Here is a 22577-nt window from a genome sequence, read left to right on the forward strand (position 1 = left end):
TCTTATGTACTTCTTAGTGAGATTATTTCCAATTATTTCATATATCATATTATCTCATGGGTTATTGCTGTTAACTGGGAAGGCTGTGGATTTTTTTTGTATACAGCCACTTTCTTAGATTTTCAGTTGATTGATTATATTGGCATTTCTAAGAAGACAAACATATAATTAATAAGAATTATAATTATGTATCCTTTCTAATCATTTTTCTAATTAAGTTTTTGTATTTTATTGATAGCATTCCTAGAAAATGTTAATAATACTGATTGTAGGGGGAGTTCTTGTTTTACCTCCGACTTTAAAGGAAATGCTCTCAGTGTCTTATCCTTAAGTAAGATATGGGCATTTGAATTAAGAAACTTTTTTTTTGATATTCCATTTATTTTTTTATTTGAATTATTTTTATTTTATTTTTAAAAGGTTTATTTATTTATTTATTTATTTATTTATTTATTTATTTATTCATGAGAGACACAGAGAGAGGCAGAGACACAGGCAGAGGGAGAAGCAGGCTCCTCGCGGGAGCCAGATGTGGGACTCGGTCCAAGGACTCTGGGATCACACCCTGAGCCAAACACAGACAGGCTCAATGGCTGAGCCACTCAGGCTCCCTGAATGTTTTATTTCAGTCCTTCAGTGCTCATCAGGACAAGGGCACTCCTTAATCTCCATCACCTATTTCACCCATCCTGCCAGGTAGCTCCCCTCTGGTAACCATCAGTTTGTTCTCTGTGGTTAAGAGTCTGTTTCTCTCTCTCTCTTTTTCCCCCTTTATTCCTTTGTTTTGTTTCTTAAATTCTACATATGAGTGAAATCGTGTTGTTATTGTCTTTGACTGACTTATTTTGCTTAGCATTACACTCTCTGGCCCCCACTGGCTGCTCTGAAAAGCCGTCTTTGCATTGTTCCCAGTCGGGCTTCCAGTTCACTGCAACCACCTCCGCCCCCTTGGCCTCCCGCAGCTTTCTCGCTGGAGTCCTGGAACTCTTGCTCTCTTTTCAATCCGCTGCAACGGATCACCAGCGTGCCCCAGCCAAGGACACCAGCTCCGAGATCACCACCAAGGACTTAAAGGAAAAGAAGGCAGTTGTGGAGGAGGCAGAGAATGGAAGAGACACACCTGCTAATGGGAATGCTAGTAAGGCAAATGGGGAACAGGAGGCTGACAGTGAGGTAGATGAAGAAGAGGAGGAAGGAGGGGAGGAAGAGGAGGAGGAAGGTGATGGAGAGGAAGAGGATGGAGATGAAGATGAGGAAGCTGAGGCAGCTACAGGCAAATGGGCCACTGAAGATGATGAGGATGACAACGTGGACACCAAGAAGCAGAAGACTGATGAGGATGACTAGACAGCAAAAAAGGAAAAGTTAAACTTAACAACAAAAAATAGACCACCATGACCTATTCACCCTCCACTTCCCATCTCAGAATCTAAACGTGGTCGCCTTCGAGTAGAATCCCGCCTGACTGCCCAACGAGGGCAGCGCCACCCGCAGATGACACACACTCTTGCCACCCAACCAAAACCACAATGTGAATTTGCAACAGGGGAGGAAAAAAGAACCAAAAGCTTCCAAGGCCCTGCTTTTTTTTTCTTAGAAGTACTTTAAAAATGGAAATTTGTTTGTATTTTTTATTTACATTTTATATTTTTGTACACATTGTTGGGGACCAGCCATTTTTAATGATCTTGGATGATCAAACCAGCCTTCAGAGCATTCTCTGTCCTACTTCTGACTTTACTTGTGGTGTGACCATGTTCATTATAATCTCAAAGGAGAAAAAACACCTCGTAAAAAAAGCAAAACCAACAACAAAAAACCTTATTCTGAGCATTCTAGTAACTTTTTTTGTGTATGTACTTAGCTGTACTCTAAGTAGTTGGTTTGTATGAGATGGTTAAAAAGGCCAAAGATAAAAGGTTTCTTTTTTCCTTTTTTGTCTGTGAAGTTGCTGTTTATTTTTTTTTGCCTGTTTGATATATGTGTGAAACAATGCTGTCCAACAATAAACCGGAATTTTATTTTGCAGAGTTGTTCTAACGACAACAACAACAAAAAGCATTACACTCTCCAGCTCCATCCATGTCATTACAAATGGCAAGATTTCATTCTTTTTTATGGCTGAGTAATATTCCATTGCATATAAATGCCACATCTTCTTGATCCATTCATCCATTCATGGACACTGGGCTGTTTCCATAATTTGCCTATTGTAAATAATGCCAGTATAAACATAGGGATGCATGTATCCCTTTGAATTAGTGTTTTCGTATTTTTGGAGTAAATATCCAGTGGTATGATTATTGGATCATAGAATGGTTCTATTTTTTTTAAAGATTTTATTTATTTATTCATGAGAGACACACACAGAGAGAGGCAGAGACACAGCAGAGGGAGAAGGAGGCTCCATCCAAGGAGCCTGATGTGGGACTTAATCCTGGGACTCCAGGATCATGCCCTAAGCCAAAGGCAGGTGCTTAACCACTGAGCTGCCCAGGAGTCCCAGAATAGTTCTATTTTTAATGTTTTGAGGAACTGCCATACTGTTTTACACAGTGGCTGCATCAGTTTGCATTCCCACCATAAGTGCAAGAGGGTTCCTTTTTCTCCACATCCTCTCCAACACTTGTTTCTTGCATTTTCGGTTTTAACCGTAAGTGTGAAATGATATCTCACTGTAGTTTTGGTTTGCATTTCCCTGATGATCAGTAATGTTGAGCATCTTTTCATGTGTCTGTTAGACATCCAGATGTCTTCTTTGGAAAATGTCTGTTCATGTCTTCTGTCCATTTTTAAATTGGATTATTTGTGTTTTGGGTGTTGTGTTGTGTCAGTTATTTATATATTTTGGATACTAGCCCTTTATTGGATATGTCATTTGCAAGTATCTTCTCCCATTCAGTAGGTTGCCTTTTAGTTTTGTTGATTGTTTTCTTCAGGTGTGCAGAAGCTTTTTATTTTGATTTTTATTTTATCCCCATAGTTTATTTTTGCTTTTGTTTCCCTTGCGTCGGGGACCTATCTAGAAAAAAGTTGCTATGACTAGTGTCAGACAGATTACTGCCTGTACTTTCCTTAAGGATTTTTATGGTTTCCTAGCTCACATTTAGGTCTTTTATCCATTTTGAATTAATTTTTGTGTATGCTGCCAAAGGGGTCCAGTTTCATTCTTTTGCATGTTGCTGTCCAGTATTCCCAACACCATTTATTGAAGAGACTTTTTTCCCCATTGGATATTCTTTCCTTCTCTGTCAAAGATTAATTGACCATATAATAGTGGGCTTATTTCTGCATTTTCTATTCTGTTCTATTGATCTGTGTGACTATTTTTGTGTCAGAACCATACTGTTTTGATTACTATAACCTTAACAACCTAACTTAAGTTCTGGAATTGTGATGCCTCCAGCTTTGCTTTTGTTTTTCAAGATTGCTTTGGCTATTTGGGGTCTTTAGTGGTTCCATACAAATTTTATAATTGTTTGTTCTAGTTCTGTGAAAAATTTTCTTGGTATTTTGATAAGGATTGCATTAAATGGGTAGATTGATTTGAGCAGTATAGACATTTTTACAATATTTATTTTTCCAAACCATGAGTATGGGATGTCTTTCCATTTCTTTGTCATCTTCAATTTATTTCATCAGTGTTTTATAGTTTTCAGAGTACAAGTCTTTCAACTATTTGGCTAGATTTATTCCTAGGTATCTTATTATTTTGGGATAATTAATCAATTATTAATTGTAAATGGGATTGTTGCCTTAATTTCATTTTCTGCACATCATTATTGGTATATAGAAATGTAACAGATTTCTGTACAATGATTTTGTATTCTGTGGCTTTACTGCATTTATTTATCAGTTCTAGTAGTTTCTTGGTGGGGTTAGAGTCTTAATTGTGTCATCTTCAAATAGTGAAAGTTCTACTTCTTCCTTACTGATCTGGATGCCTTTTATTTCTTTTTGTTGTCTGATCACTGTGGCTAGTACTTCCAGTATGTTGAATGCTTTTTTTTTCATCTATTGAAATGATCATATGATACTTATCCTTTCTCTTATTGATGTGATGTGTCATGTTGATTTGTGAATATTAAACCACCCTTGCAAGTTAGGAATAAATCCTACTTCATTGTGGTGAATGGTTTTTTAAATGAAATGTTGGATTTGGTCTGGTAGTATTTTTAAAAAATATTTTATTTATTTATTCACGAGAGACACAGAGATGCAGAGAGAGAGAGAGAGGCAGAGACACAGGCAGAGGGAGAAGCAGGCTCCACGCAGGGAGCCCTACGTGGGACTCAATCCTGGGTCTCCAGGATCAGGCCCTGGGCTGAAGGCAGCGCTAAACCGCTGAACCACCCTGGCTTCCTGGTCTGGTAGTATTTTGTTGAGGATTTTTGCATCTATGTTCATCAGGGATATTGGCCCGTAGTTCTCTTTTTTTGTGGCGTCTGGTTTTGGTTTCAAGATAATGCTGGCCTCATAGAATAAGTTTGGGTTTTCCTTTCTTTTCTACTTTTTTAGAAAGGTTTGAGAAGAATAGATATTAACTCTTCTTTAAATGTTTGCTAGAATTTGCCTGTGAAGCCATCTGGCTCTGGACTTTTGTTTTTTGGGATTTTTTTTTAAAAGATTTTATTTATTTATCTGATATATAGAGAGAATATACAAGTGAGGGGAGGGGCAGAGGGAAAGGGAGAAGCAGACTCCCCAGTGAGCAGGGAGCCTGGGGCCATCCTGGGACTCTAGGATCACAATGTGAGCTAAAAGCAGATGCTTAACCAACTTAGCCATCCAGGCACTCCAGCAGTTTTTTGATTGTTGATTTAATTTCTTTGCTGGTATTTGGTCTGTTCAAATTTTCTGTTTATTCCTGCAGCAGTTTTGGTAGGTTATATGTTTCTAGGAATTTATCCACTTCTATGTTGTCCAATTTGTTGGCATATAGTTTTTCATAATATTCTCTTATAATTGTATTTCTGTGGTGTTGGTTATTATTTTTCTTCTCTCATTTGTGATTTTATTTACTTGAGTCCTTTCTCTTTTTTTTCTTGGTAAGTCTGGCTAGAGGCTTATTAATTTTCTTGATTATTTGCAAGGAGCCAGCTCCTGGTTTCATTGATCTATTCTACTGGTTTTTTTTTAGTTTTTATATCATTTATTTCTGCTCTAATCTTTATTTCCTTCATTCTCCTGGCTTTAGGTTTTGCTTGTTGTTCTTTTTCTAGCTCCTTTAGGTATAAGGTTAGGTTGTTTATTTAACATTTTTTCTTTCTTCATGAGGTAGACCTGTATTGCTATGAATTTTCCTGGATTAAGTAACATTTTTTAATCTTAATGAAGAAACATCCTTCTATTTCAAGTTTATTAAGAGATTTTTCATTTTGTTTTTAAAAATTGAATTTACTCAAAAGTATTTTTGCTGTTTGTTAATAAACACAATATTTTCTTCCTTTACTGCTCTGATGTGATGAATAATGTGGTTAGGTTTAATTATATTGAAATATCTTTATATTCCTGTAATAAACCATATTTCATATTATTCATATTATTATTTTTATGTACTGTTGGATTCACTTTGCTGGTACTTTATATGCAAGTTTTGCGCATATACTCATAAATAAAATGGTCTTATGTTTGTGTGTGTGTATGTGTTTGTACATGTTTTATCTTTATCAGCTTGGAATAAGGATCATGATTTAAAAAATAACTGGGAAGGTTTCCATTTTTATCCTTGTTTTTTAATTTTATAACTGTCTTTTTTATTTCCTTTTTCTTCTTTTTCTTAACCTTTTGCTTTGCATTTCTGTTTTATCTTACCTTCAAAGTAGGTGTACCATCTCACTTGACTGTGAGCTCTAAGAGAGTAGGGACAGGGTCTATATTTTCTCCTTATTCTGTCCCCAGCTCCTTGGAGCAGAGATGTAAGGAGATGGATGTGGAAATGAAGTATTCTATAGCCCAAAGAATTTTGCTTATGGGCTTTAGATATTAGGATTGTTTCTTCCTTTAGGTTCCATCATCCCCTCTCACTTGCTTCTCCTATTTATTAACCATCCCTTTACTCCTTAACCTCTTCTAGTCTTATCTCCATTCTCAGCACTCTACTGAAACCATTCAAGTCTGTTCTCACCAGCGACCTTTTAATTGCCCAAATGACCTTCCCTTGTTTCTCATTTTCCTTGTTCTCTATGTAATAATTGCATTGTTATCTTTAAATTCTCTCTTCTCTTGGCATCTGGCACTGTGCACTGCTTTTTCTTGCTCTCCCATCTCTAACCACTACTGTCTAATGTTCCCTCAATTCTCATCTTTTCTAAAACCCTTTCTTTACATTTGAACATTCCTTCCACCAGATTGTCTTCAGCCTTTGCTCATTTCTGTGTCCATTCTTAGTAATTGAGTTCACTTCTGTGTCTTGAACTATGTAGGTGACATCTGTGAAAGTTCCTGGTACAGTAACTATGACATGATAGGTGCTCAAGAAATGTTACTTCAATTTGAACTTCAAGTCCCTATGTCTAGACTTGACCACTCCTGAACCCCAGTTTTGAGTTTCCAACTGGCTATCAAATCTTTTCATTGAGGCATCCTTTTAACACTACAAATACACTGTGTGTTCTCCCCAATTTCCCTACTCCCATTTCCTTCTCTTCAATTTCCTTATTTCTATTTCTTGTAATAATTTGCTTGGCCATAACTTAATAGTTTCATTCCAGAGAAACATCATGCTATAAAAAAAAGTCTCATTGCACAAAACAGGTTTTCCTTTTTTTTTTAAGATTCTATTTATTTATTCACGAAAGACACAGAGAGAGAAAGGCAGAGATGTAGGCAGAGGGAGAAGCAGGCTCCAGGCAGGGAGCCTGATGTGGGACTCGATCCTGAGACTGCGGATCACGCCCTGAGCCAGGGGCAGGTGCTCAACCGCTGAGCCACCCAGGCATCCCCAAAACAGGTTTTCCAATGGCAAAATGGAAGTAGAGTGGGGCTAGAGCAGAGGTACCTAACTTAAATGTGCATAGGCACTAGGCAGATAATACAGATTGAATGAAATTGGCCTAATGTAAGACAATGTCCACTTGTGGGAGTGGTGGAGAATGGATAGTACATGCTTTGTATAATGTGGACAGCTTATGAGCAAACTATGGTCATACAAAAATGTTGGTCTAGTATTGAAACATGTCAAGGTTTTTCAGGAGAAGCTGGACTGTAATGTCAACTTCCAAAGGTTGGCAGCTAATTCAGTTAAGAAATAATTGAGTCTAAACAAAACACATCTGTGGGCTGCCAGTTTGTGATCTAGGCACTAAAGAGTTTTCAGACTCATAATTACAATGCTATTTTCCTGTAGAGATTTTTAATAAAATTGGCTTCATTGAAGGATAATTTCCATAGAATAAAATGCATCTGGTTTAAATGTATACACGGGTGTAACCACTACCTCAATCAAAATGAATAACATTTCTTTGCAACTTTCTAGTAAATCCTTCCTGGCCCACAGCTGCTGCTCTAATTTATGCCACCATAGTTTAGTTTTGCCTGTTATGGAACTTCATTTAAATGGAATCAAACAGTATGTACTCTTCTATGTCTGGATTCTTTCACTGGGCATGTTTTTGAGATTCATTCATGTTTTTTGCATATCAATAGTGTATTCTTTTTTTTGGCATGTGGTATTTCATTTTATAAATAAATGGCAATTTGTTTATCCATTTTCCTGTTGTCTATCTATTTTCCTGGATGTTTTGGGGTTGTTTCCTATAGGAATTTTAAGTAAAAGTGGAGTTTAAAAAATAATGATAAATGCTTAGTTATAAAACCTAGAAATCACTGAGCCAATCCAACTTTTGATTATAGTTAGCTGTTTTTTTAGAGTAAGTTGCCTTTCTGTTCCACTCACTTTATTATCTTTAGCTTGGATTTCTTCCACATCCCTATCACCTTTATCATTTATCATCCATTGTCACCATAGACAAATCATCAGTCTACAATGGATGCAGAACAGTTACGACCCTAGCAATACTTGCTTCATCATTTGAGGTACTAGTTCCTAATGACAGTGCTATTTAGTTATAGCTTTTATAGGTCTATAAGATGCAAATCATATATCCTAATTAATTGATTGTATTTGGAAACCTTATTAGTAGGAGAAATAAATGCCTGTTTGCCATTCCTAGACATTCAGGTTAGAAATTTTGATGAATAAACAGGACATGACTGAAGATAACCTTGAATAATTAGCCATGAAATCTTTGTGAATATAAACCTCAAGATAAAACTCAAAATATACCAAATATCAGCATATTGGATGTGCACATTTATGAATTCATGCAACAAACATTTAATTTTGTTTGTTCTAATTTTTTCAAAAAATAACTACCGCTGAAGCATCTTCTATACCCTTCCAAGGTCTTATTGCCCTCCCTCTTTCTTCCCCAGTGATAACTGCTATTCTGAACTTGAACTTGATATTTAACGTTCCATGCATATATATATATATATATATATATATATACTTTTACATATATTTAACATTTCCATGCATATATGTATATATATATACTTATATATATACTTAAGAAAAGATTTATTTATTTTAGAGTGGGGGGGCAGAGGGAGAGGGAGAGAGAGAATCTTAAGCAGACTCCATGCTGGGCATGTATGGGGCTCGATCTCAAGATCCTGAGATCATGACCTGAGTCAAAACCAAGAGTTACATGCTAACTGACTGTGCTACCCATGTGCCCCTATATATATATCTATATTGCTTTTCCTTTTTAAAATGATGCAAGCAAAAAAAAAAATAAAATAAAATAAAATAAAATGATGCAAGCAGCATCATCTTGTATTTATTATTTTGCAATTTGCTTGTTTTGCTTAATGTTGTTTGTGAAATTTTCCATTTTGATACATGTAGCTCTAGTAATAACTTCTCTGTAGTATTCAACTGAATGAATGTATCACAATTTATTCACCCATTCTCCTGCTGGTGGTCACTTAGGTGGCTCTTAAATTTTATTATTTTTTAAAAAGATTTTATTTATTTGATAGAGAACACAAGCAGGCAGAACAGCAGGCAGAGGGAGAGGGAGAAGTAGGCTCCCCACTGAGAAGGGAGCCTGATATGGGATATGGGGCTCAATCCCAGGACCATGGAACCATGATCTGAGATGAAAGCAGATGCTTAACTGACTGAGCCACCCAGGTGCCCCTTAAATTTTGTTATTATAAGAAGTAGAGCAATGAGCATTCTTTTTTTAAAGATTTTATTTATTTGTTTATTTGAGAGAGAGAGAGAGAGAGAGAGAGAGAGAGAGAGAGAGAGAATGTGCATGATGGGGTGCACAGAGGAAGAGAGAGAACCAGGCTCCCCCTTCCTGCTGAGGAGGGAGCCCTGGGGTGGGCTCCAGTCCCAGGACCCAGAGATCATGACCTGAGCTGAAGGCAGACAGTTAACTGACTGAGCCACCTAGGCACTCCAGCAATGAAATACTAGTCTCTTTATGTGCAAATGCAAGAGATTCCCTAGGGTTTTTTTTAAAATTAATTAATTTATTTACTTATTCATGAGAGACACGGAGAGAGAGGGGCAGAGACACAGGCAGAGGGAGAAGCAGGCTCCGTCGGGCAGAGAGCCCGACGTGGGACTCGATCCTGGGTCTCCGGGATCACACCCTGGGCTGAAGGGGGCGCTAAACTGCTGAGCCACCCTGGCTGCCCCGATTCTCTAGGGTTTTTAAACTAACAATGGTATTGCTAGGTTACAGGTTGTGCTTTCTCCTGTCCACCTCATCAAGTGCTTTAGTAGCTCATTCACAATTACTAAATTTACTTTCTCTTTTATTTTTATTTTTTATTCGAGATTTTTCAACTTCATGATGGTACAAAAGCAATATGCCTTCAGTAGTAATTGTAGTTCAAGATTTGACTTTTGATCTTTCCCTGGGCTAGTGATATGCAGTATTATACTCTCCTGATGCTGGGCAGTGGTAGCAAGCTGCAGCTGCCAGTCAGCCTCATGATCATGAGGATCAACAAATGAAACAATGACAACCATTCCATACCCACACCATCATTCTATTTTTCACTTCTAGTACAGTATTTGGTCAATTACATGATATTCAATACTTTATTATAAAATAAGCTTTGTGTTAGATGATTTTGCCCAACTGTAGGCTACTGTAAGTGTTCTGAGCACATTTAAGGTATGCTAGGCTAAAGTATGATGTTTGGTAGGTTATATGTATTACATGCATTTCAACTTACAATACTTTTAAAAATATTTTTATTTATTTATTTGAGAGAGAGAGAGAGAGAGAACACGAGCAGGGGGAGGGGCAGAAGGAGAAGCAGGCTGCCTGCTGGGTGCAGAGCCCTATGTGGGGGCTTGATCCCAAGACTCAGAGATCATGACCCAAGCGGAAGGCAGATGCTTAACCAACTGAGCCACGCAGGTGCCCCTCAACTTACAGTACTTTCAACTTATTATGGGTTTATCAAGACCCAAACCCCATCATAAACTGAGGAAGATATATGTTAGAACATTTATGCAGACTTAAGATTCACCCATATTAATACATTTCATTTCTTATATTTACTAGAATTGTTTAAGTACTGTTCTAATTAACTTGTTTAATTGTTTAGTGCTTGCTAGGGACATTTAAAATATTTAAAAGAAAATTAAATACACTTGAAAATGCAATTTAAATGTTTAAGGGCATTTAGTTAATCAAGTTATAAATTGGACTGATTAATAAGTAGAATAACTTTGTAAATTGAAATGAAAAAATCAAGAGAAACCTGTTTTAAAATTCTAACTGTAACCAATCGAAATTAAACCCATTTAATAATAGCTTTTTTTTTGCATAAAAGTCACCTTCAATTACACCAAGAAAGTAGCATTGCAATTTTCTTTTAATTCTATTTACCTTTGTAACAATTTTTTTCCAAATTTTTCATTATGCCATTTGTTAAATTGAGGCCACATTTTTTCCTGCCATGCCTGTTTTTCTGCTCTGATCTAGACTAGTTGTTCCCAAGGCCTGCTGCACAGCCATAATACTAAACTTTTTTTCCAGCTCTCATAAGACAAGTGCACTATTTTCTGGATCAGGCCATGACCAAGACTGCTAGTTCCCTTCAATTTCCATTCATCTCTACTAAAACAGTAATAAGCCCCCTAAGTTTTAGATGGGCAACTAAGGATATTCCACGGCCCTTTTGCAGGTAGCTGTGACTATATAGCTAAGTTCTAGTCAATGGGAAATAAGTGAAAGTGATACCTGGAAGTTCCAGTTTGCACCCTTCATACCCTTCCTTTCTCCATCTTTACACTCACCCATTCCAATGCCTGCAACATGGATGTATGTGATAGGGCACCAACTTGGAATATGAGATAAGCACCCAGGAAAGGATGAGGCAACAAGATAAAAGAAGCCTAGATTCCTGACTAGGATTCTTGGTTGCTTTTTCATATTGTTTAATTTGAAAAATTTTAAAGCACTTCTTTTTGAAATAATTTCTAACTTAAAAAATGTAACAATAGTACTATACATTTTTGTATATTTGTAATTGTCTTGCATATCAATTGTACAATGATCAAAATCAGGGAATTAATATTGATAAAATAATCTCATTGACATAATTCATTCAAATTTCATCAATTGCTCACTAATGTCATTTTCCAGGTCCAGGATATAATCCTGGAGCTAAATGAAGTATTTAGTTGTCAAGTGTCCTTAGTTTCCTGTAATCCGTGATAGTTCCTCAGTCTTTTTTTTTTTTTTTTTGCCTTTTATGAGCTGACACTTTTAAAAATTGAGATATAATTGACATATAACATTATATGAGTTTCAGGTGTACAACATAATGATTTGGTATTTGTATATATTGTGCAATGATCACAATAAGTCTAGTTAACACCCATCACACATAGTTATAAACCTTTTGTTTTGATGAGAACTTGTAAGATTTACTCTCAGCAATTTTCAAATATATAATACAATATTACTAAATATAGTTACCATGCTATAAATTACATCCCATGACTTTCCTTAAAAACAGACACTTAAAAATTACATAAATAAGCATATACTTTATACTTATAACTTGTGATCAATGCTGTAATGGAATAATTGCTATTATTTGCAGTAGTTATACTGTATAAAATCACTGCGAACACTGAATTAGTGACTTCTGAACCATTGCTCTTGGGAAATACAGGGGTAAGTTCCTGTGAGCCTCTGGCCACAGTATTTTCATCAACTGATCAATACATAACCTTGTTTTATGTGTGTCTCTGTTCAAAGGCACTTTAATTTATATTATTGATTCATTAACATTGAATTCACAGCCAACAGTAATATAACTCATGCCTGAATAAAGCTTATCTAACATACATATGATTTATTTAAAACTGGAAATTTGTACCTTTTGACTTCTTTCACCCATTTTGCCTACCGCCCCCAACTCCTTGCCTCTGGCAACTACCAATTTATTCTCTGTATCTATGAGTTTGGATTTTTTTTCTTAGATTCCTCATATAAGTGAGATCATACAGTATTTGTCTTTCTTTGTCAGTTATTTTATGTAGTGAAATACCCACAAGGTCCATCTTTGTTGTCCCAAATGGCAAGATTTCCTTCTTTTTTATGCCTGAATTCGTGTGTGTGTGCGCGTGCATGCATACGCGCATGTGTACACATACCACATCCATTTCATTGATGGACACTTAGGGTGCTTCCATATCATGGATAGTGTAAATAATTCTGAAATAAACACGGTTCGTGTTTTTCTAAAAAGATTTATTTATTTCAGACAGAGAAAGTGAATGGGGGGAGTGGCAGAGGGAGATAATTTTTTTACAAGATTTTATTTATTTATTCATGAGAGGCAGAGAGAGAGAGACAGAGACAGAGACACAGGCAGAGGGAGAAGCAGGCTCCATGCAGGGATTCCGATGTGGGACTTGATCCCGGATCTCCAGGATCATGCCCTGGGCCAAAGGCAGGCATTAAACTGCTGAGCCACCCAGGGATCCCCAAAGGAGAGAATTTTTAAGCAGATTCCCCAATGAGAACAGAGTCCCTCACAGGGCTCCATTCCACTACCCATGAGATCATGACTTGAGCATGAGTTGGATGCTTAACTAACTGACTGAGACACCCAGGTGCCCTTCAAGTTAGTGTTTTAATTGCCTTTGGATAAACACCCAGAAATGGAATTGCTGGATCATACGACAGTTCATTTTTTAAGAGTATCAACCAGGTATTTTACAGAATTTCTTTCAATTTTGGTTTGTCTGGTATTTCCTTATGATTAAATTCAAGTTATGCATTTTTTTGTGGAAATAACATAGAAATTATGTGTCCTCAGTGCATTATATCAGGGGGCACATGATGTCTTGTCCCATTACCAGTAATGTTGGTTTTTTAAAAAGATTTTATTTTTTCGTGAGAGACACACAGAGAGAGGCAGAGACATAGGCAGAGGGAGAAACAGGCTCCCTATGGGGAACCTGATGCAGGACTCGATCCCAGGACCCTAGGATCACAACCTGAGCCAAAGGCAGACACTCAACCACTGAGCCACCCAGGTGTCCCAGTAATGTTAGGTTTTTAAAATTTTTTTAAAGACTTATTAAAATATAGCAGACAGAAAAAAAGTAAAATGATTATAAATTTGTCACAAAATTGATATACCCACATAACTACCACCAGGTCAAAAAATAAGACATTACTAGCATCCCAAATGTTTCCATCATATCTCTTCCCAATTCCTACTCTTCATCTTCCTTCAAAATAATCAGTCCTGACTTCCAACATTGAAGTTATTTTGCTTCTTCTTGGACTTTATATAAAAGAAATCATACAGCATGTATTCTTTTGTGTCTGGTTTCTTTTATTTCAAATGATGTTTGTGCAGTTCACCAAATGGTTGTGAATACCATAGTTTATTTTTATTTCTATATTGTATCCATGGTAATATTAGTTTTGCTCATTTGATTTAGTTGCCCATTTTTTTTATTGTGGTAAGAATACACTTGACATAAAATTTACCATTCGATTATATAATCCATTGATATTTAGTACATTTAAAATGTGCAACTATCACTTCTAGCTAGTTCTAGAACATTTTTGTTACCCAAAAGGAAAACTCATACCATTATCCAGTAACTACCTATTTCCCCTCTCCCAAGCTTCAGGCAAATACTAATCTGTTTTCTGTCTCTATGGATTTGCTTATTCCAGATATTTCATATAACTGGAATCATATAATATGGGGCCTTATGTATCAGGCTTCTTTCTCTCAGCATTTGATTCCAAAGTTCATCTACGTTGTAGCAGGTATCATGACTTCATTTCTATTTATGGTTGAACAATATTCCATTGTGTGGTTCATCATTTATCAGTTGATGGACATTTAAGTTGTTTCCACTTTTTGGCTATTTTGAATAATGCTGCTATGAAGATTTGTTATAAGTTTCTATGTGAACATACATTTTCAGTTTTTCAGGGTATATTTCTAGGAGGAGAGTTACTGGGTCATAGAGTAATTCCATGTTTAACATCATTGAGGACTTACCAAACTGTTTTCTATACTGGTTGCACAATTTTCAGTCCCATCAGAAATGTGTGAGGATGCTAATCTCTGTACATCTTTGCTACAACTTGCTATTTTCTCTCTTGATTGCAGCCGTCCTAGTGTGAAGTGGTATCTCATGGTTTTGATTTGCATTTCCCTAATGACTACTGATGTTGAGCATCTTTTCTGTATGGTTGGTAGTAATGTTCCTACTCTCACTTCTGATTTTAGTAATTTCCATCTTCTCTCTTTTTCCTTAGTCTAGCTAAAGGTTTATTCATTTTTTAAAAGATATATTTATTTTTTTGAAAGAGAGAGACAGCAGTGGGAGGGGCAGTGGGAGAGGGAGAGAGAAACCTAAGCAGACTCCATGCTGAGTGTGGAGCCTGATGTGGGACTCAATCCCATGACCACGAGATTATTAGCCAAGCTGAAATCAAGAGTCAGGTGCCCAGCTAACTGCACCACCTGGGCACTCCAGGTTTATCCATTTTGTTGATCTTTTCAAAGAACCAACTTTGATTTCATCAATTTACTCCATCGTTTTTATATTCTCTAATTTATATCTGCTGTAAAATTTGTTATTTTCTTCTGGCTTTGGGTTTAGTTTGTTCTTTTCCCCCCTTATTCCTTAAGGTGGAAAGCTTTGTTATTAATTTGAGATCTTCCTTCTTTTCTAATGTAGGTATTTACATATATAAATTTCCCACTGAACACTCCTTTCACTGCATCTCCTAAGTTGTGGTGTGTTGTTATTTCATCTTCATTCATCTTAAAATATTTTCAAATTTTTCCTGAGATTTCTTCTCTGACCCATGGATTATTTGAGGGCATATTGTTTAATTTCCACAGCTGTGTACATTTCCCTATGTTCCTTCTGTTACTAATCTCTAGGTTCATTTCATTATAGTCAGAGAGAATATTTTATATGATTTTAATCTTTTCAAATTTATTGAGACTTATTTTTGTGGCCCAACATATGGTTTATCTGGGAGAATATTCATGTGTACTTGGGAAGACTATATATTCTGTTCTTTTTGCATGGAATGTTCTGTATGCATCTGTTAGGTCTAGTTGGTATTTAGTGTTTCTTTATTGATATTTTGTCTAGTTTTTCTATCCGTTATTGAAAGGGATATTGAAGATTTCAACTATCATTGTAGCACTAGTTCTCACTTCATTCCTGTCAGTTTTTCTTCTTATATTTTGGGTCTCTGATGTTAGATGTGTCTATGTTTATAATAATTATATCTTCTTGATGGATTGACTCTTTTATCAATGTATAGAGTACTTTGTCTCATAAATATTTTTGACTTAAAGACTATTTTGGCCACCCCAGCATTCTTGGTTAATATTTACAAGGAGTATCTTTTCCCAACCTTTCAATTTCAAATCAATTGTGTCTTTGGATATAAAGTAAGTCTTTTATAGATTGCATATTGCTAGACCATGTGTTTTAATCCATTATGACAATCTCCATTTTTTAATTGCTGAGTTTAATTCTTTTATATCTAATGCAATTATTGAATAAGAAGGACTTCTGCCATTTTACTACTTGTTTTCTATATGTCTTATATCTTTTTCTCCCTAGTTCCTCCATTACTGCTTTCTTTTGTGTTTAATTGATTTTTTTAGTGTACCATTTTGATTCCTTTCTCATTTTTTTCTGTATATTTTTTAGTTATTTTCTTAGTGGTTACATGTTAAACACATAACAAACCAGTATGAATTAATACTAACTTGGCTTCAATTGTGTACAAAAATTGTATATATGGGGTATATAGTGGGTTTATTTCTGGGTTTTCTGTTCTATTCCATTGATCTAGGTGTCTACTTTCTACGAATACCATACAGTTTTAATTTCTACTGCTTTGTAATATAACTTGAAATCTGGAATTGTGATACCTCCAGTTTTGCTTTTCTTTTTTAAGATTGCTTTGGCTAGTCAAGGTCTGTTGTGGTTCCATATAAATCCTAGGATTGTTTGTTCTAGTTCTGTGAAAAATGCTATTGGTATTTTGATAAGGATTTCATTAAATGGGTAGATTGTTTTGGGTAGTATAGACATTTAACAATATTTGCTCTTCCAATCCATGAGTATGAAATGTTTCCATTTCTTTATGTCATTTTTAATTTTTTTCAGCAGTGTTTTATAGTTTTCAGAGGACAAGTCTTTCACCTCTTTGTTTAAGTTTATTCCTAGATATTTTATTGTTTTTGGCATAATTGTCATTGGGATTGCTTTCTTAATTTCACTTTCTGCTGCTTCATTATTTGTGTATAGGAACGGAACAGATTTCTGTGCATTGATTTTGTATTTTGTGACTACTGAATTCATTTATGAGTTCTAGTAGTTTTTATTTTTTTAAATCATATAGGAAAAAGGAGGAAGTGCTCACTCAGAATACTAGATTTTATATTTACCTCTGTATGTAAAGAACATTTACCAGTGTTATTTATTTCTTCATAGGGCTTCAAGTTACTGTCTAGTGTGCTTTCATTTCAGCCTGTGAGACACCTTTTAGTATTTCTTGTAGGGCAGATGTACTATCAATGAACTCCTTCAGCTTTTATCTGTGAATATCTTAATTTTGACTTCATTTTTGAAGGATGGTTTTGCCAAATATAGAATTCTTGATTGAAAAAGTTTTTCCTCTTTCAGCACTTTAAATATTTTATAGCACTGCTTTCTGGTCTCCATAGTTTCTGATGAGAAATTGGCTGTTGATCTTATGAGGATCCCTTATACATAATGAGTCACTTCTCTTTCTGATTCAAGATTCTCTTTTTGTGTGTCTTTCAACAATTTGATCATATGTTTTAGTGTGAGTCTCTTTTGAGTTTATCCTACTTGTGTTTGTTGAGTTTCTTAGATGTTCAGATTCATGTATTTTATCTAATTTGGGAGTTTAAAAAATTTGTTTTAAGTAAGATCTATGCCTAACATGGGACTTGAACTCATGACCTCAGATCAAGAGTTGCATTCTTCAGTGACTAAGACAGCCAGGCACCCCTAATTTGGGAATTTTGGGGCCATTATTTCTTCAAATATTCATTCTGTTCATTTCTCTCTCTTTTCTTTTTCTGGGACTCTTGTTGTCCTTATGTTGGTATACTTAATGGTATACTACATGCCCCTTAGTCTGTGTTCATTTTTCTTTATTCCTTTTCTTTCTGTTCCTCAGACTGGATCATTTCAATTCACTTATCTTCAAGTTCTGTCATTTGTTCTGATGCCTGCTGAAATCTACTGTTGAACTGCTCTAGTGAAGTTGTTTTTGTTTTTTTACTAATTGTACCTTTAAGTTCCAGATTTTCTATTTTGTTTCTTTTTAATCCTTTTTTTTGCTTTATTTTATATTCTCTATTTGATAATACAGTGCTTTTTTGGTTTCCTTTAGTTCTTTGTTCATGATTTTTCTTTAGCTTTTTGAGCACATTTAAGATACTTGATTTAAAGTCTTTGTTTAGTAAGTCCAAATCTCAGCTTCCTTAGGACAATTTCTATTGATTTTATCTTTTCCTGGGATTGGGCCATACTTCTTTTCATGCCTTGAAATTTTTTGCTGAAAACTTTGAAAACATTTTGAATATTAATGTGGTACACGTGAAGATCTGATCCCCCCTCTCTTTCCCCCCTCTCCTTCCCCTGCCTCTTCCTTCCCCTGCCCCTTCTCATTTGTTACTACTGAAGTTATAAGTTATAGTTGTTTGTTAAGTGATTTTTCTAAACAATTTTTGTAAGTACTCTATTCCTTGTTGTGTGTGGCCAATGAAGTCCAAGGGTCAGTCAGTGTTTTGACAGTTTCTTTAACTGCCTGTAGCCAGAGAAAGAAAAAAAATCCTTGCCATTCTGGATACACTGGCTTTGTCCTGGGCACTCCTTTAAAGCTTAGCCACATTGTTTACAATTCTGCCTTAGTCTTCACTTCATACTTATGCAGAACCTGAAGGTGAGTCAGAAGTGAAAGTTTATGGTCTTCAATATCTGTGCATGTACTCAGGACTGGAAATGTGTGTGACTTTCTCAATTTCCTGGAATATTTTGGAGCTTTAAAAAATCCATTATACCCACATATAGCCCTTTTTATAACCCCTTCCTTCCCATATGTCTTGGCATGTCTATTACTTGTCTTACCTGTTGTCCCTTGACACAGTCTGCTGTGGCAATACTTGGGCCTAAACAGTTGTTCCAGTCCTGAGAATACAATGAATCATGTGAAACAAAGGCAAGCCCTTGTGTCTGTTCTTCAGGGAGCCATCAGACAGGTAGAAATAGCCAATAACAAGTCTTTGAGAGTAGGTTTGGTTGCTCCTTCTGTTATTAACAATTTGCTGCAGTAATGTGGGCTACCAGTCTCAGAGCTGCTGCCAATCTGGAGGTGGGGGATGATAGGCAGGCAATTTAAAATGCTACATCTATCTCTCAGCATATAGCAGCTACTTCTTTTTTGCCAAGCCTTCCCTGGATGTTTTATGTTTTTGAGTAGATTCCAGAGTTCTGCAAAAGTTGATTCTGTTTTTGCCAGCTCATTAGTTGCTTTTGTGGAGGGATGGAGCGATGTAGTTCCCTATTATAGTTCACCATTTTTGGTGATGTCACTATCCTGTTCATTTGTTTTTAAAGAAAAATTATTAAGTAGCAGATGTGAGTTTTTCCTTTGCTGTTTTGGAAAGCAGATCTACTTTCTGTGTAAAGGAGGTCTGTTTTCCCGGTAGCTTTCCTCTAATGGCTGACTGGGAATTCTGACAGGGAAGTCTTTATGATGACAGGAAGGACTGGTTGCTCGGCAAGGCTTGTTTTACAGTGGGTAAGCTGAGAATTAGCTATCTGGCAATGGGCCCTCTAAATGCCCAGTGAGAAAGGATATTTCTTTGAGAAGCCAATATCCAAACTAAAAGTCTTAACTCTTTCCATGGCATTCAATTTTTTTTTCAGTTAAAAGCCCTCTATTTTATTTTTTAAAGATTTTTATTGATTCATTTGAGAGACTGAGCAAGAGAGAGTGTGTGTGTACCTTCTACACATTTTTAAAAAAGATTTTATTTATTTATTTGAGAGAAAGAGAGAGAGCACACAAGCCGGGTGGAGAGGTGGAGGCAGAGGGAGAAGTAGACTCCCTACTGAGCAGGGAGCCTGATGTGGGATCAGGCTGAACTGAAGCCCTGGGATCATGACCTGAACTGAAGGCAGATGATTAACCGACTGAGCCACCCAGGTGCCCCTAAAAACCCTCTAATTTAAAAAAAATGTTTTTTTGCTTATTGACAAATGCTAGTAACTACTACTCTGGGCAAAGGATTTGGGGAGGAAGATAGTGGTGGAGACTGATGCAGCTGTTTTGTCTTACAAATATTCAATTAATTCCCCAGTTTAAATCCCCACCTCTCATTTTTGCTCCCTTCTGTACTTGCTGACTCAGAGCCCAGAGTATCTCCAGGGTTCTGCCTGGCAGGCTGGCTTCCATTTCCTCCGTAGCTTCCTCATAACATATTCTAGACTGTGGTTTTATCCGTCTGTTTCACCTGCCAACTTACTCACATCCACTTTTCTTCTCCCAGAAATGTGTTGGGATCTCTTATTGGCAATATCTTCACCTTTATCTCATTCTTTTTCCTGTTAGAGGTTTATTCCTTTATATACTGCTGTGCTTTTATTTTAATGGACTCTAGGAGGGATTGTGAGGATGTACCTTGTCTAACATCTTGAACCAGAGTCAACAAATAGTTTTGAACACCTTTCCTGTCCCAGGTACTATGCTAGGTGCTAATGGTGGAAAAATGAATGAAACTTATTTCCTGGTGTCAAGAAACTCATAGTGTAGTAGTGGATGCAGTCTTATGCAATAGATATTAAAATAGGACTTTTCCTGTTTCAGTTTTAGATAAGAATTCAAAGCTGAAAACAAGGGAGTCACATTTTCTAAAGAGAGGTGATATACCATCTTTATAGAATTTGCTAAAGGACAACTTCCAAAATATGATGTCACCCCTTAGGGTATTACTTACTCCAAAGACATGTAAAGAGAAGCTAGGATATTGATTGGGAGGAAGGTGGTAGAGAGGATGGTTTTGAAGAGAGTTGTGAGAATGCCTTGGAGTTTCTTCTGCTCTTGGGAGCGTGAAGGAGACACTTCCCACTCCCTTAAGTGAAAATGAAGCTACAAGAGAACCACTAAAGGCTTGATGTGTATCTCCTGGAGACTGACATTTGCATGAATTGGCAACTGACTTACATCTGAAAACAAAGTCTTAAGAGAGAGGTTATGGCTAAATCAGCCTGTGACAACAGAGGAAAGAGAGTACTGCGTATGCAGGAAGCTGTACTTCTCCAACATATGGGCAAAGCTGTCTGTTTCCCAGGGGCCATAAAGAGTCAGCATGGTAGGAATTTAGAGTTGGGTCATGTTATAAGGGATATCCTCTAGGAAGGTTACTCAGAGGTATGAAATGACCCCAACAGAAGGGACTGATAGAAACCAGGGACAGAGGTGTTGAAAGAGGCCAGCCAGAGTAGATGTTACTCACATCAAGGGAACTGCAGGTGAGAGAACCTCAGTGACAGGGGAGTTCCAAGTAACTGTCCAGAGAAAATAACAGCTTTGGACATCTGTGGCACTCTCCAATGCCAGGTGAAAACAGAACCAGTAACGGAAAGCTTGTTTTGGCTCTTCCTTATAGTCCTTCCCTGTTCTCCAACCCTAGAGGCAGGGATTGAAGCAGCACAGTGATTGGTGGAGAAAGGATAGAAGAGAAAATGGATGAGGGGGAAAGCCACCCATGCTCGCTATCCTTTCCCCACTACAAGTTTCCTGGTGGAACTGAGAAAGGAGAGAAACTTGGAAATAAGTGATGGATTAAAGCTGTGATATATCAGACTGGACTGGAATTTTTAATGCCTAAAAAACAAAACTATTTTTTAATATCTGAGAGTGACTGAAAAAGGTATGAGCTCTGTCTGAAATTTCATGCAGGGGTGGGGAAAAATGATTCCACAGAGCTTGTGGTGTGAAGCAGTGGTGTGAAAGAATTATATTGCTTTCTGCTTACACCCTACTGTGTCTAGCTCATTCAATAAACTAGTTTATATAAGTGCCACACTATATGTATAGTCAAGGTTCAGTGAGTGGTACCACATAGGAGAAAGCAATAAACTCTTCCCAGGGAGGCCAGGAAAGGCCTGACACCTTTTCTCAGTGGAGTTAGTGCTTGAACTGGATTTTAAAAACCAAGAAGGAATTTGCCAGGTAAGGGTGTGGTGAGAGGACATTCCAGGAAAAGGGAATAGTGTGTACAAATGTAGGTATATATGGGTAAGTACATGTAGTTCAGTGATTCTGAATCACTGTAGTATAAATCACAGCTGGATAAGGGAGGGAGATAGGGTAACATTTAGGAATCTGCTTATGAAATGCCTTTTTTTTTTTTTAAAGTGACAGGGCCAGAAGAGCCTGGTATTTTAAGCAGGAGAGTCACAGGATCATATTTGCATTTTAAAAGATCACTCTTGTCACAGTGTGGTAGGTGGATTGGTGGGGATTGTGGGGCCTGGGAAGCAATGCCAAGTTAAAATTGAGTCAATAAGATCTCTTGATTATCTAGAAATATCTTAATAATAGACTCATCTATTTTATTTTTTTTAAAGATTTTATTTATTTATTCATTCATGAGAGACACAGGCAGAGGGAGAAGCAGGCTCCATGCAAGGAGCCCGATGTGGGACTCGATACCAGGTCTCCAAGATCACACCCTGGGCTGCAGGCGGCGCCAAACCACTGTGCCACCGGGGCTGCCCCTAGACTCATCTATTTTAAAAAACATTTTGTCTACATAGAGTAGGTTCCCAGCTTGAGTCCTGGCTGGGATCTGAATTTGTCTGGGCTTATGCAATGAGCTGCAGGGATGGGTAGCTATAAGTCTTTTAGTATGGGGCCCTGCAAGGACTTGTAGGGGCCAAGACAGGCAGCCCCAGATGGACCACTTTGGCATATTGATTA

The 22577-nt window shown here is 36.8% G+C and overlaps 1 pseudogene; it reads right to left on the reverse strand.

The window, feature by feature from the left end:
- LOC112649085 (ATP synthase subunit O, mitochondrial-like) overlaps window positions 1–22577 on the reverse strand; it is a 78645-nt pseudogene that overhangs the window by 41482 nt on the left and 14586 nt on the right.

Source organism: Canis lupus, chromosome X, assembly GCF_003254725.2.
Source record: "Canis lupus dingo isolate Sandy chromosome X, ASM325472v2, whole genome shotgun sequence".
NCBI classification, from domain to species: domain Eukaryota; kingdom Metazoa; phylum Chordata; class Mammalia; order Carnivora; family Canidae; genus Canis; species Canis lupus.